At 36.0% G+C, this 16,877-nt stretch overlaps 1 long non-coding RNA gene across 5 annotated transcripts in view; it reads right to left on the bottom strand.

Moving 5' to 3' along the window:
- Positions 1–3,380: 3,380 nt before the first annotated feature.
- Positions 3,381–16,877, bottom strand: part of LOC116229326 (uncharacterized) — a 92,221-nt gene continuing 78,724 nt past the window's right edge. For all 5 annotated transcript variants that reach the window (XR_016466940.1, XR_016466942.1, XR_016466941.1 and 2 more), the window contains 4 exons: positions 11,152–11,302; positions 10,401–10,476; positions 9,827–9,895; positions 3,381–8,304 (listed from right to left, as the gene is read on the bottom strand). This is a non-coding gene — a long non-coding RNA (uncharacterized LOC116229326). The remainder of the gene's footprint in view (positions 8,305–9,826; positions 9,896–10,400; positions 10,477–11,151; positions 11,303–16,877) is intronic.

Genomic DNA, 16,877 nt, shown 5'->3' with positions numbered 1-16,877 from the left:
AAATTAACCAACACAGTAAATTGATTATTTCATGGGTGACATAACCAAGGCAATGATTTATCTTAATAAAGAGCAACATCCCTCTAGTCCTTAACTGAATTCCAGCCAGTGCAATAATACTCAGTTGTTAATGACTTTGATGTTGATGTGGAAAAGTGAATGACTGTGTAATCACTGAAATGGGACCTCATCACAGTTGGAAATGTTTAAGCCAAATCATTTTGGACTGTGAAAAGAGCCCTGAGTGGTATAGATTGGCTGGGTCCCAGATTTTCAGTCTTAACTAAACAGGGCCTAAAAACTTTATCAGACTGCTATGCCTCAGGCTGTTCTGTAACTCTGACAGCCCCAGAGAATCGTAGTATAATGTATATGTTTGTGGACTCACTGTGGAAAAAATTTTAGGGGCTTACAGTACCAATAATAAATACCTGTCTATCAACATCCAGCTAAAAGAGTAATTAGTTAAATCCATCTTTAGGAGAGGGAAAGAAGAAAGGAAACAGAAGTGAAATAGGAAACATTTTACTGAAAGCTTATTTTTATATCCCACATTACTAAAAATGGCTTATGAGTGTGAAATACAGCATTAGTCATTCATAGCAGCCTCTACCTCCCCCTTTAACATTCCCTACCAATGCTTACAATAATAAACCAGGCTAAAATTAGAGCTGCTTTATAGTATGTTAACTTAATTATGATTGTTTCAGCACTGATCGAAGAGCACACATCAAAAGGAAGGCTCCCTTGTACATCAAGTTCAGCTTCCTTGACACTGATGTTCAGCTCACAGATTAGAGAAGGAAGCCAGGTCATTCTTTTCCTCTCAGGTTTCCTTCAAAACTGCTCAGCTGAAGGATTCCCAGCATTAACGTTGCTCCCTCCATCTCTTGTAACTCTGTTTTTAAAAAGATAGAGGTGTATTTACCGCCCTCCCAACTGTACTTCTCATGTGTGCCATTAGAAATCAAGAGGAGACGAGGTAGCTAGAAGTTAATAGCCCAAAGATTGCAGCTTTAGGTTTCTAACCATTCCAGAGAGGCCGCTGCAGGTATGGTTGGAGGAATTCCAAGCACTCACCCTGCTTGAATACCACACAACCCCCAGGCTTCAGAAACATGATACTCCAATTCTGATCATTAAAAAAAAAAAGCAAAAAACTGAAGGATTGTTAAACTGCTCATCCAGGCCTGCAGCTGGGGGTGACTCAGAGTGCAGCGCTGGAAAAATGCCCAGGTGGCAAGATTAGAAACTCATTTGTGTAGTTTATGTGGCCTTGCCAGGAGCCTCCATTTTTTCCAAACCTCTTTCAGTTTATTAACTTTAAAAGCACTCCTTTCCTGTTGGGGATCTGGCATGGCTGCAGTGAGGCAGCTCCTTCTCCTTTTGCGTTAACAACACTTAAAGGCTTTCTTTCCTGTGCTTTCCTTTCTACTTGTGTGAGATCATCTGTGGAATTTTCAAATATACTCACCCTTTCTTTACCTTTTCATTTTATTCTTTGTCCAAGGGTTCAATTTAAATCCAAATGCTTTTAAACTAACTGTATTCAGCAAGCCAACACTATCAGGAATATATGCTATGAAAGCAGGAAAAGAAAAGGCCTTCTTGTCATCAAAACCATAATAATTATGTGTCAAATGTAATTACTGCTCTGTGGGTAATACATTTAATACTAAGTGACAAAGTAAGCTGCTTGCAGAAGTAGAAAGTAACTGGTAGCAGGATCAAATTTGATATAAGACTAAATGTCCTGCTTAAATATTCTGCCTGCTAAATTTCTACCAGAAAAGTGAAAAAAAAAGGTATTTTTTTTCCTCCTTTAAAATAGCTAATATACTCAAACTTCTCAGTTCTCCCACCCTCCATACAGTGAATCACAGCTGTTTTAAAATAAGGAACACTGTGCTATAAATGTGCACATTCTTAGGATCAAACTCTGCTGAAGGAACTCATCAAACAGACAGGAATTGAGCGTGGGAGTTTTGTCCTGTTGACCCATTATGTTTCCTCATTAAGTTCATATGCACATTCAACTCACTTGATAAGAAACAAACTTTCCATATTTCTCTGCCTTCTTTAAAATACATAAATTAATGAGCAGCTGGTAAAGCTGACATGTGCCTGTGAATTTGAGGACTACTGATATGTGAAGTCATATTCTGATGGAGGAAAAAAATGCTATGTCAAGAACCAATATTATAAGATGACAGCACATCCAGAAATTTGTCCATTTTGAAAAATGTCTTCTCTTCCCTAACACAGTTCCAAGAAGACTTAATAGAGTCTAACATCTTAAGAAGAAACCAACAGTTAAAAAAACTTACGTTTTGATAACGTGCATTCCCAATTCTGAAAATAATCCACAATATCTGTGGTTTAGAGTTATACTGTGAGTAAAATCAATTCACCTAATTGCTACCTACATGAATAAGTGTTTACAGAATGGACATCTTTTATTAGAGTTACAATTATATATACGGGTGTCTTTACTTGCAACGTCGGATGCACAGACTCAGATGTGAACGATCCCAATTGCTTATTACAAGTTCTCACATCACTTATATACCTTCACAAGTTTTCTTTTTCTAGCTTTCCCATCCACCCTACAGCTTTCCCATCCACCCTACAGCTTTCCCATCCACCTTTACATGTCAACAGAGCATTTTATAAAACACTCTTCAACCGTTCATGCAGGTGCTTATCCAGTCAGAGCTGTGAGATGTTCTTTCTTCTTCTAGAGGTATCCTTGGTTTTCATGTTGTTTATCTTGCTCCACAGTTGCTGCTCTGAACAGTTTTTCTTGTATTCCCACAAATTTACTGATTTGTGTTGGACTCCATAAATGTAAAATTAAAAATAATATGAATAAAGGATTCAGTGACTGTAGATTCTAGTCCTCAGTTTTTTATGGTTCTGTTGGATAATGAGAACATCAGCATTTCTATATATTTTCATGTTATTTTCTTAGCAAGCTTTGATTTGCTTTGTATTTAAGTTTCAGGAATGGTATATTTCAAGAAAGTAAATATTTAATGAAATATGCATAAAATTTAGAGATATTTGAAGACAAAACGATTGGAAGATTTTCAAAATAATTTTTCATTTAAATTAATCTCTTCAGTCTAAAATTTCTTTGAAGTTTTAAAATTTCAAATGCTTATTGAGAAAATCTAGCAGTTTCTAGCAAATAAAAGTTGCACATTAGACTGGAAGTGTAATTTTAAATATTTAACTGATCTTGTTAAACAGTGTTCAGTCACAAGATTAAAATTGTATTTTTTATAATATATAAATGATTATATACGTGATTATATAATAATCAGTGTTTGAAGGAGATACTTCCAAATAAGGTATTGCCCAGAAATAACTTGGAATAACTTGGGATGGGGAAAAATACATAAACTGCTCACTTGTCACCAGTTTTTGAAGGTCTAGCTTGAGTAATTTTTTCTTACCTCTTTTTACTTTTTCCACATGTCAAAAATAAAGTAACATATCTTTTTCTATTTTGGTATGCTTTAAAATGTTATAGCAAAATCTGTTTCTTAAATTAAGGCCAAATTTCTATCTCAATATCAAGTAGGACAAAAAGCAGACAACTCATTAACTTGAATTTGCATGGTGAATACATCCGATGTTCATACACCATTCTGCTTTCTGGAAAAGTTTTTGGAACGCATTTCATTGAAAGCCAGACTTTATATGTATGCAGAAAAATATTTAACAGCATTTGCTATCAGTCCCAGAGCACAAGTGTTTCTCTTTAATTGTTATGATTTAAAACAACTGGATATTAGGAAAGTATTTCCACTAATCAGGCTCTCTGTTCTTCTGTGTTCATTTCTAGAAGAGACAGAATCATAGAATAGCTCAGGTTGGAAAGGACTTGCAACCTAACCATACTACCCTAACAATCCACCGCTATATCATGTCCCTGAGCAAAGGACAAAAGATCTCACGGCTACCTCCTGTAAATAGCTAATTGGAACCAAATTTAGTTTGTGAAAAGTAGACACTAGAAGAGTTTGATGTACAAGTGATCATGTCATAATGAAAAAGCAGTGGCAATGAACAAGATATTTCCTCAATAACAAAATTCATGTTAATTAATCAAACCTTTTGTAAATGCTTTTTACACAGATTTTGAGTCTATGCAAGGATGCTTCCTTTAAATAAAAACTGCTTGCCTAGTTCCACTGGGCATGTTACATAATACCAGCAGTGCTGTCTATATGTATAATTGTCAGTGGTAGAGGAATACAGGCCCAAAAGCATTGTCTGACTTTCTGCTGATAAATAAGGCTGATGAAGCGAATGGCTCAGAACTGCCAGGTTTGGTTACAGTTTCTGAAAAATTAAGTCAACATGAAAGAAATCATGTTTTCAAATGGTACTTTCTCTGTAGACTGATACCCCAATTTATTAAACTCTACTTCTTGGGTCCCAGGTTCAAGCGCTACTTCTGCTCATCAGTCACCACTTGTTTCTTGAACTAAACAACACATCTGTACTTTTCAACTTGACTACAATTAGCTCCCCAAAGGAAAAAAATATTTCAAATAGTTCTGACTGGCTTCTAAATTGGAAACACCTGTAAGAGTTATATCTTTTCCTGACATAAATTAGTGACAAGGAGTTCATATAAGAGGTGCAGACAGAAAATAAAATAGTGTAATAAGTATTTCAGGTAAGAGAAAAGAATTGTCATGACTGGGTAGGTACAAGACAAGAATATGTGACCCCAGCCCATTGCTCTTCTATAACACTAGAATAGATGTTTGATACCCCTGTTGTGTTAACCAGAAAATGACTGCCTGAAGCAAGATCAGATGTCTCATTAGCACTCATAATCGCTACCATAAGTTGAAAACAGATGAAAGAATAAAGGATAATATTCCAACAGTAAAATGAAAAAAATTTACCCCTTTTGTTCTGTGGTGTGCTTTCTCCCTCAAATGGGGCCTCCCTCACAATTAAGTTCAGCAGACAAAGTCATTATAAACAGAATTCTTGACAATTTCATCCCGCTTTAAATAGTGTTCATAACTACAGTGGAAGATTCTTTTCTTAACTATCAGTAATTATGCTAAAGCATACAATTTCTTCTTGAAAAACATTTTAATAAATAAATTTCTCTCTTCTTTACAAACTCGAGACAACAATTTAGCCAATATGTCACCCCCACAAAATCTGTATCTCCCATTTTCAGTGAGAAAAATATCTGCCTCAGCCAAGAGAAAAATAATGTCTTGCTAGAATTCTATAAATCCACCTTGATTCTAGTTCATCAGGGAACTTATCCCTTAATTTATCTGAAACTGTGGTCTGTGCTAGCCTATGAGAGCTTTTTTTGACAATTCATGAAGAATAATATTGATTCATGGTTTAGTTGCATAAATTTGATATATGGTTAGTTCTACCCAGGCACTCAGTACACAGAGTGAGAGATGCAGTTGCTTGGCTACATGTAATGACTTCTCATGAGAAGCATTCAGCATCAAAATGCTAATAAGGATTTGTTTTAAGAAGCGATGTAAAAGAGCTGGTGTGTAGTCTAGTTTTCCCTACATAGTACAGCATAATACAGACTGACAGATTCCATTTTTCAGGAAGAACAAAGTGATTATTTGGTAGAGACATAGAAAAATACACTGGCTAGTGATGCTGGGTGACGTTAACATTTTTTTTCCATACCTTTATTTTTCTCAGCTATAAGAATCAGGAAGAAAATTTTGTTCAGTACAATGGGAGTACTTACAAAAAAGTACAATGCTCAGCACTGTGCACTGCTATAAAAGAAAGGGGTTGTATAAAATCAGTAATCTCTTTCCTCCTCATTTATTATGGTATACTAACACACAGTATATTTTGATAAATGCAGATAAACTATAAAAGTTCTTTGGTTGCTGATATTACTTTATATGCACAAAAACAATCATTTTATTCTACTGACTTGAATATGTAGGTGTTATATGCATCTAACTGCAAGAAGAAATATCAGAAACTAATTTAATACTAGCATTTCTTCATGATTTCTCTGAATTCCACTAAAAAAAAAAAAAAAAAGAAACAGGAAAAAAAAAACGCAATACAGTCTTCAAATATCCACAATAAAGTGATATGTAACTAAAATTAAAGAATCACAATGAAAAAGTTCTATGGAATTCAGAGTACATTTGTTGTATTTGAGGATAATCTACCTATGTAGACCATGTTCTTCCCATACAATTTCCTTGATGATGTGGTATTAACATCCACGTTCTCTGCATTTGTTCTGAAGCCTATTTCTCCTCCATCCATCAATCAATCAATCAAACAAACAAACCCTTTGTAGCTGCTACAGCAGGAGTCAAATGTCCAAACAAGGAGTGGAAACCTGGAATCAGATTCCTTGGCATTTACTCAAGTGATTAATGAGCATAATGAGCTTCCAGAGGAAAAGGATAGGATCTATTGAAAAGGTCTTTATGGTCTGCTGGATTGATAATCACTTCTTGCTTTCACACTAAGAACTGAACATAAGTGGATATCATCACCGGAAATTTTAGTTTTTGCAAATCTTTGAGAAGTGATAGCAGAAGTATGAGAGTGATCTCAACCAAAAAAAATGTCTTTGTGATATTTACTTTGATTCATTTATTTTGGCTACACCAGGGAAGTGCTTTTTTTTGAAGTGGACAAAATGAAATGTTAATAATATGTGAAGTGACAGATAATACTATTGTGTGAAATTGATTGCATTTACTTCACTGAATATTCACAATTTAATTGCAAAAATTACACCACATTTTAAGTGGCCAGTACCATTTAACAACAGCTGTGAGAAATCCCCCAAGCTGATGAATCTGCTGGAGAAGATGCACAACAGGTTCTCTAGAAGGCTGATGTTTTGCTCATTTCCCACTTTAGATGTATTGTTTCTGATTGTGGAACAAACTTAATGCGTACTGTCAACAATGGGAAATTGTACTTTTGCTATGTTTTGTATGCTGACTTACTCAAAGTTCTTGCTTTCTATTCAAACAATATGTTTGTCTTTCCAAGGACAAATATTAGACTTTTTATTCCTTTATTTTATCTAAGATAGTACAACAAAATCCAAGTATGCAATCAGGTTCCTCCCTGTCAGCAGAGATTGATGCAGAAAGGGGTGCTCTGCCCTTTGGGGTAAGCAATTCTGAGCTATTCTACGGGTTGTTTGTAATAACTTTGGTCCCTCAACAAATAGGAGAGAAGTTTGTGTTGCATATGCTTTTCTAACAAGGAAATTATTCTCCTACAACTAAGGTCAGTTTGTAATATATTCTTTCTTTTATTTTTCTTCTTTTTCGTTACTGTGTGATATTAGAATGCAAGCAATTTATTATTTCCTTGATGAAGCAATCTCTTGGAGATTACTTTCTGCTACTAAATTATCAATCTAACACTATGTAAATTCTGAGATGTTATACCACTAATCCACTTCATGAGCACTGGTAGCTTTCCCTTGCCTTTGCAAGGGATCCCATTTCTTCCTCAGGAAAAAAAAAAATCTCATTTTGAAAGTTATTTTACTTTTAAAGGTGTAAGTAGCTTCAAAATTTTTATGAGAAAAATCCCAAACTTTCTGTAAACCAAAGAGTTTGTCACAAACAATTTCTGGAAGACAGATTCAATTTTTGCAATTCCTATGATGTCAAATCTCCATGTAAAACATGTAGTTCAAATGAGCAGTTCTTCTGTTAACCTTTCGATAAAGCAAAACATGCTCGATGGAGCTGCAGCTCTTGGGACATGAAGTCCCAGTGTACAGTTCTAGAGATCCTGGGGAAGGAACTCACTATAGATAATAAATTAGAAAAAATATGCTTAAATCAAATTAGGTTAATATAGATATGAATACATGTATAAGTAAACAAATTTATTCATAAAATCTAAAGTAGATAATTTTCAACATGTTTTTAAAAACAACAGAGGTGAAGAAATAGAAGAAAAATTGCAGTTAATTGACTTAAATGGAAGCCATAGAATCTTAGAATCATGGAAAGTTTTTGGTGGGAAAGGATCATAAAAAATGTCTAATTCTGATCCCCTGACATGAGCAGTGACACTTTTCACTAGGTCAGGTTGACCAAAACCCCATCCCACCTGGCCTTGAATGCTTACAGGGATAAGGCATTCACAAGTAGTGAGCTTGTTCTGGCTGCACTATGGATCTTAACTCCCTCACTTCATGGTCTCTTCAGGCAAGGGTACCCTTGGACTTCAGATTTGCCACAAGCACTTCCATGTTGGTCGGAGTTCCTCTCCTCACTGAGTCCTCTGTCACCACAAAAAGGAAATTATCATCAATTAAGTCCAGGAACCTCCTGGAGGCTCCCATATCACACCCATATCAATAGGATTTATTCACCTCCCTTTCCTTTTACATCCTGATAAAAGGATGGCTCCAAATCTTATAATTACCATTGTCTTCCTCTTTTGGTGCAGCTGGTTAACTCTTACCAAACCTCTTAGGTCTCCATCTTAAGTTTAATTTCTCTGTTCCCTGTGTAATTTAGAGTAGTCTGTACACTTTCTTGAATGGAGTAAGTTTTACTCTCTTCCATGCGGACCACAGAAACACAGAATCACAAATCATAGGGGTTGGAATGCACTTCTGGAGATCATCTAGTCCAACTCTCCTATTAAGGTAGGTTCCCTACAGTACATTACACAAGGAAATGTACAGGAAGGTTTTGACTATCTCCAGAGGAGACTCCACAACCTCTCTAGGCAGTCTATTCCAGTGCTCTGTCACCCGCAAAGAGAAGAAGTTTTTCCTCATGCTTTTATGGAGCTTTCTATGTTCTTGTTTGTGCCCATTATCCCTTGTCCTGTCACTAGGCACCACCAAAAAAAGCTTGGCCCCCCTTTCTTGAATTTTTAAAACATGAATAAGATCCCCTCTCTCTAGTAGTTTCCTGGCTTTTTTTTTTAAACTGGGAAGTCCTGAACTGGACACATTACTCTAGATGTGGCCTCATGAAGGCAGAATAGATGTAAATGTCTTCTTGTTACAGTAGGAATATCCTAGGCTCAGATGAATAGTAAACAACTCTATGAAATATAAAACTCTTTCCTCTCTATTTGGTATATTAATGTCATTTTTCAGTAGGAAATGTATTTTCTTATCTTAACAGATGGAAAATATATGTCTATAAATAAATTGTATAGGACACTGACACCTAAACATCCTAGCCATATTCAGCTTATTAACACTCACAACTGAGTACAGTTGCAGGAGCAATGCATGTCATTGTGTGTTGTTGCTGTGCAGTGGCAGCAGGATTATACATGATTACCAGTGATTTTCAACATTTCATTTTTAACATATCATGCAAACATAAATGGAAAGACCTTGTAAAAAGTGATTTGTATTTCAGACTGCCAACTAAACACTAGTCTTAATTAGCACTTTTTTTTCCAACTGTCTAAAGCACTAGTTTTTCTTAAAGCAACTGCAAGATCAGAATCTTAAGTACAGTGACTAGTGCTAAACTTTAGTGATAAAACTGTTGCTTCTCTTTTCCACAAAGTAAATTCCATCTGGAAATGGAAATGCTGATTTTACAAGACATCTATTTTTCTCCAGCCTATTTAGGAGAGAAAAAATGATAGTGTAGATTACAGTTTCTACTCTCCTGTCACTACTTAAAATTTCTAAAAACATTTTTTGTACAATTCTTCAGAATAGTTATTCTATCAGCTCCCCGTTCAGCTACAATAAATAAAACTTTGATAGAGAGATTTCTATATTCAATAGTGGAATTAAAATATACATGTTGATTATTAACTGTATTACCTTTAACAATTCCTGTAATAATTTTTCCTCCCTCCTCTTCATCTCTTTAAAATCTTTTTTATGACAGATCTGTACATATAAAACAATCAAAACAAGACAGATGTCTATGAGGCTATGTATCTGCTTTGCCCCCCCTTAGATTCCCCATCTGCTGTAATATACAGTGTGTTTCTAAAAGAAAAATAGCCACTGTTTTTAACTCATTATAGAACTGGCAAAATTAGATAAGAAAATAATAATTGCCCACTGTTGTGGCCTTTGGTATTAAAAGACGTACTAATAACTACTACTTAAATTCAGCACACTATGAAGCAAATTGCACAATGTATTACGCAAAAATTCACATGCTGATACACAATTAATTTGATTTGATTTGTCACATGACTAATGAGAAATAACTTAGGCTGTAAAACTAGAACTTTCAGTTTCTGAGGAATCCTGAGCTCTGCTAGATTCCTTAGAAAAGTTTCGCATCTCTCTTCAGATGAAAATTAATGAAAATTAATGTGATTTTTTTCAAAGTAAACTGACTACATAATTATGAAAATGTTTGACACACATAGGTAGTACACACCCATATTCTGCATTTGAGAAAAACTTTTTTTTTTTTTCATAGAGAGCCAACGGTCTTATCTTCATGGAGTCACCATCTGAAAAAGAGAAGTACTACCTTAATGGATATTTTTAAAAAAATTAAATTAAAAAAAAAAATCCTGACACTAATCAGTATGATAAAATATTACTACCTTATTCTATTCTTAGTAGAACAGTAGTATATTACATACACACAAAATTAACTTAAACAGGAAGGCTTTTTTTTTTTCAGAAAATCAGGAAAACAAATTCAGTTTTATAAATAGCATGATCATGAAGTCATTCAAAACAATGGATCTTCCTTTCAACTAAAAAAAGTTTCTAAATGTCCCTTCTAAAGTACATTTGTAAGTCCAGATAAAGTCAACATTTTTCCTAAAAGAAAAAAATGTTCTTTGTTTGCACTTATGCTATTCATTCTGTTTCTTTTACCTGTAAAATAAATATGTGCATATAAAGATAAATTATAGTAAATGAAGATACACAGTGCTCAACAACAAATTATTAACAGGAACTGTAAGTACTGGTAAATACTACTGGGACTGCTTTTTTATGTGGTTATATGGGTTTTGTGCTCTGTGTGGAATTAATTCCCTATATTCTTTAAGAAACACAAAAGAACATGGGGATACCAATTATCAAGTTTAAATAACCTTGTCCCACATAAAAACTGCAACTGGCCTCTCAAAAAATAAAATCAAAACAAGGAAAGAATAGAAGGGTTCCCTTACCCCTTGGCCAAATGAATGTATCTCTGTGTCCTGCTTGAGCTCAGAGTGCAGGAAGCTGGGTTCAGCTGTCCAAATGCCAATGTGAGACCCAGGAGAAAAGCTGCTGCTCTTGCATTGGCTTCCTGTGTGAACTCGGGCATCAGACCACTCCCTGCCAAGGAAAAAAAAAAGAATAGCTCTGGTCAAAAGCCAGTTCTTGCACTGACATTAATGTAATGATGCAGGATAGTCAGACTGTATGAGGAACAGACGGACAGGCACAGAGATTCAGTTGTTTCTGTTCCTCAGTTACCTCACATAGGTCTTAATTGCTGAGCGTAGCTGAAATATTCAAATACATTTTCTTTTTTAAATTAGCCAACTTAATCAAAGCAACACTGCTTTTTCTACTCTCCTTATTGGTGCCTCTCCAGAGTTTGTAGGCAAAGCGCAATTGAAAATGGATTGGACACTCAGCCAGGATCACAGTTTGTTTACTTTTGATTTTAAATATAATCAGGCTTCTTGTAATGGAGAAAAAAAAAAAGAGAGAGATAAAATTTTCTAACACTTTTCTTTCAGAAAACTCAGAATAATTAAGTCCTAGAGTTTAGTATTGTTCACATTGCTACCTAACATAACTCAGTCATTTAAACATTGTTATTAGACAATAAACGATACCACTATCACAAGAATTACTATGGCTTTAGAAATAGCTTTATTCTCTAGCAGCTGACAAAACTATATGGTTAACTTACTACTTGTAGGAAGTTGTTAAATCTGACAAAAGAAAAAAGTAACTAACAAATGTTTGAAATAAATCTACTTGGGCCTGATGGAAAATATTTTCCTGGAAATATTTGATTCTCCATTTACCTCATGATATTCCAAAAAAAAAAAAAAAAAAAAAAGGATGGAAAATTGCCATTTCAGTGACCTTGTTTCCCTCTCTTAGAGGAAGACAGCTGACAGGTAGATATATGAACAGTTTGTTATTACAGATTCCAGATATTGTGATTATCTATGACTCAACTTCTGGGGTTTTATCTGGAATTCCTGTGAAAGGTCAAACAGCATACTTACTTCTTTCTTTACCTCAGTGACCTCAGCTCAAAAATACACCTTACAATAGTACAAAACTGTTTCCAAAACTGCTACTTGGGTGGTATAAATGATAAATGTATAAAAATATGTCTCACAAGCTTACTTGCGTAGAAGTTATCATTCTGAATTAATCTATACTTTCTTTCAGTTTTTTCAGTTTTATTTGATATACTGGATACAATAAATATTTGCTTTTCATTTTCCTAGCTGTAAAAGCTATGTTAGTTATACATTGTTGTGGAATATAAGGTAATACTACCAGGTGATATTTTTAAAATATCTTGCAAGAATTACCTCATATCTAAGTCATGAGGATATGTGTTCACAGGTAAATTTCTTCTATATGTTAGCCACTCTAGTCAGTGTAGAATAAAGTATAACTCGTATCATAGAATCATAGAATCATAGAATCACAAGGTTGGAGATGACCTGCAAGATCATCTAGTCCAACCATCTTCCCATTCCTATTAGTACCACAAGCTACTAAACCATATCTCGTAGCTCCTCATCCAGGCACCTCGCCAGGGATGGCGACTCCACCACCTCCATGGGCAGGCCATTCCAGTGCCTGACCACCCTCTCAGAGAAAAAGTTTCTCCTAAGGTCCAAGCTAAACCTCCTCTGATACAACTTCTGGCCATTTCCTTGGGTCCTACTACTCGCCTGGGAGAAGAGGCCAGACCCTTTTTCATCACAACCTCCCTTCAGGAAGTTGTAAAGTGCAATGAGGTCTCCCCTGAGCCTCCTCTTCTCCAGACTAAACAATCCCAGCTCCCTCAGCCACTCCTCATAAGGCTTGTGCTCCAGACCCCTCACCAGTTTAGTTGCCCTTCTCTGGACACTTTCCAGGGCCTCAATGTCTTTCCTGTAGTGAGGGGCCAAAAACTGAACGTAGTACTCGAGGTGCGGCCTCACCAGTGCTGAGTACAGGGGGACAATTACCTCCCTGCTCCTGCTGGCCACACTATTTCTAATGCAGGCCAGGATGCCATTGGCCTTCTTGGCCACCCGGGCACACTGTTGGCTCATGTTCAGCCAAGCATCAACCAACACCCCCAGGTCCCTTTCCTCTTCACAGTCATCCAACCACTCATCCCCAAGTCTGTAGTGCTGCATGGGGTTATTGTTGCCAAAGTGCAGGACCCGACACTTGGCCTTGTTAAACCTCATCCCATTCACCTCAGCCCAGCGATCCAGCTTATCTAGATCCCTCTGCAGGGCCTCCCTACCCTCAGGCAGATCGACACCACCTCCCAACTTGGTGTCATCTGCAAACTTACTGAGGGTACACTCAATCCCTTCATCTAAGTCGTCAGTAAAGATATTAAACAGGATGGGCCCCAGCACCGACCTCTGGGGGACACCACTTGAAACGGATCGCCAGCTGGACTTAACTCCATTGACCACGACCCGCTGAGCATGGCCCTCCAGCCAGTTCCTTATTCAACGGAGGGTAAAACTGTCCAAGCCAGGGGCAGCCAGTTTCCGCAGAAGGATACTGTGAGAGACCACGTCAAAGGCTTTGCTGAAGTCTAGGTAGACTACATCGACAGCCTTTCCCTCATCTACCAGTCTGGTCACCCAGTTGTAGAAGGAGATGAGGTTGGTCAAGTACGACCTGCCTTTCATAGATCCATGCTGGCTGGGCCTGATCCCATGGACGCCACGCACGAGCCGTGTGATCTCTCCCAGGAGGATTTGTTCCATTACCTTCCCTGGCACTGATGTCAGGCTGAGAGGCCTCTAGTTCCCGGATCCTCCTTACGGCCCTTCTTGTAGATGGGAGTCACATCAGCAAGCCTCCAATCCTCTGGAACCTCTCCAGTCATCCAGGAGCACTGGTAGATAGCCGAAAGCGGCTTAGCAATCACCCCTGCCAACTCCCTCAGCACCCTAGGATGAAGCCCATCCGGTCCCATGGACTTGTGACAGTCCAGATGGAGGAAGAGCTCCCTACCCGCCTCCACCTGAATCTCTGGAGGGATATTCTGCATATCAGCCCAGATTTCCAGATCAGGGCAGAAAGTGCCCTGAGGATAACTGGTCTGACTATTAAAGGCAGATGTAAAGAAGGCGTTGAGGACCTCAGCCTTCTCCTTGTCTAACTCGTATATAATATATATATATATATAATATATAATAATATAATATAATATATATAGTATATATATATAATATATATATCTCCTTGTATAACTCGTATATTCTATAACATTTATAAAGTACTCTAAGTTCCTCTGGAAAAAAAAAAAAAAAGAGACAATCTCTAAGACATTATCAAAGTCTCTCTAAACCTTGTTGTTTCTTCATCCATTATGAGGATATATTTCCTTGCTTTGCCTTCTTTCAATTCAAAATTGTACTGATGTCATGTTCTTAGTTAATCATCTTCTCTGCATTAGCCCTTTTCCAAAGCTGAGTTATTCTCATCAGCAGCTACAATAAATGAATGAATGAATAAATAAATAAATATGATAGTACTAATAAAATATCATGAGCTTCCTAAACTTGAGAGTCAAACGTAAGTATGCTTCATTTCTGAATGTATTATACTAACCTAGAATGAGATTGGCTATAGCTTCTTTATATCTACTTTCATATCATTCACTTCTTCCTGTACATAGCATAGAAGTGAGGAGCATAATTTGGGGAAGGTAGGTTACGCAACAAAGCAGCAACGGCAAAGAACTTGAGGTCCTTGCACCCTAAACTGGTGCTTTTCTTCACTGTTTTCTGTTTTCTCAACTGTAAAGTGTTCTCCAAACACGTGAGCATATTTTTTTTTCCTCCCCCCATTTTTTCCACATGACAGTGCATTGTATTCTCTACAGGAAAATAAATCTAAAAAGCAGAAATTTACTTAAGTTTTTTAATACCGTTGTATTAATTCCTTAAATAGACTGTTAAGTTGCTTGATTCAGAAGAATGTTGACAACCAGTATGATGTTATTTCAATTACTTTCTCTTCCCCTGCAAACCAATAGATTCTAATCCAAACTGCTTACAGAAAATTCGTTGCTAGATGCCTTGTGAAGTTCACTGTAGTGAATACAGCTCTGGAATATAGAATTCTGGATTACAAGTTTTTTCCTTCTGACACCATATTTCACTGAAGAAGTTAAAGAGCTATAATGTCATGGATGCTGACATAAGTGTAAAAACAAAAAAGAAAAATTAGCCTCTGAAACACGTTATCTGACATTTAATGATGAACCTGTGGTATGAAAGGTTAAAGATGTTAAGATCATTGTGATAATGGAAGACTAGAAAACAAAAAAATAGCCTATGAGCTACAGCTTTTAAACATATAGAAAAATAAATCTCTACCTTGAAAGGTTTAATCTCTAACCCCTTTGCATCTAGCAAGAGGAGATGCTTATTGTTGGATGTTTTGAGTCTCCACTCAGATGTTCAGTAGCCAGTGTGCTAGTATACTAAAGCTGATTCAGAAGTACGTAATCAGTGCCTAAATAAAATTTACTGCTCAATGTAAGGATGGCTGATTCTCTTGGAATATTAGTAATTTCATTTAAACTTATAAGTTTGTTAAATCTGTAGGCAGAAACATTTCTGCCTATTAGATCATTCTTATGATTTCCCATACCAATGGTATAACTGTATTTCATCCTATGCAATGGAACAACTGTTGGTTAATTTACATTTTATGCACAATGATCTTAAATACAATGGCCAAAATATCACAAATTATGTTTTATCATAGTTACATCAGATTTCTTTCAATTATTTCATATTAATATGAAACAGTATTCTTCTAATTATGAAAAATTATGAACCACATGAATTACAAAGGAAAATAGAGCAATTACCAGGAAAAGTTAAGATTGACTAACTAATTGAAAGAATTTATGAAAATAAATATTGATAATACAACATATTGATAGCCTGAGTTACTGTTCTTCACTCATAAAATCTTTTCTACAGTTTTGTTTCTTCATACAAAAACACCTGAAAATCTGTTTATAGAAGAAATAACTCATTGGGCATTATAAGAGCCAACTTTTTTCAAAAAATGTCTATAAAGTACATATTTGCATATATGCATGTTTTCAGGTGAAATAACATTACAGCTTCTGAATTAAAAAGAAAAACAAAAAACAAACAAACAAAAAAAAACCCACAATCTTTACCGAAAACAAGGCCTTCACTTAGGTTGAAATATAAGCAAAAGATGGTAAGCCAAGCATGAAGCACATGCTTTTTAAAAGAAAAAAAAAAAACAAAAACATAAGTACAAATGTAGCTTAAAAAATAGGGTGTTTTCTTGTTATAAATTGTGCTCTCATAGTGTCAAAATGCCTCATTGATCTGGAGAGCAATTTGCTACAGATAATATGCAGGTGAAGTAAGAAGCAGGCATATCTCATGTCTTTAGCAAAGCAGACTATACAGAAAGGACTACATGGCGCTAGCATGACAGCAATGAAGTAACCTTGAAGTGCTGAGTTACATGATAAGAATACTGCTGAAGTTTTAAGTCCAATATCTGGCTAGACAGATGCTTTTGCTGGTCATTCTGTGTCTTCTGTTTTTGTCTCATCTTTTAATGCACAACTTGCCAAAAATGTAACAAGAACTCCATTCTTCACTTTCTCTTAATATTCTCATGTACGGTCTTAAAAATG

Source organism: Phasianus colchicus, chromosome 5 (assembly GCF_987193195.1).
Source record: "Phasianus colchicus chromosome 5, bPhaCol1.hap1.1, whole genome shotgun sequence".
Lineage (NCBI taxonomy): Eukaryota > Metazoa > Chordata > Aves > Galliformes > Phasianidae > Phasianus > Phasianus colchicus.
The sequence above is the reverse complement of the archived record's forward strand: the minus strand, read 5'-3'. Positions and strand labels throughout refer to the sequence as shown.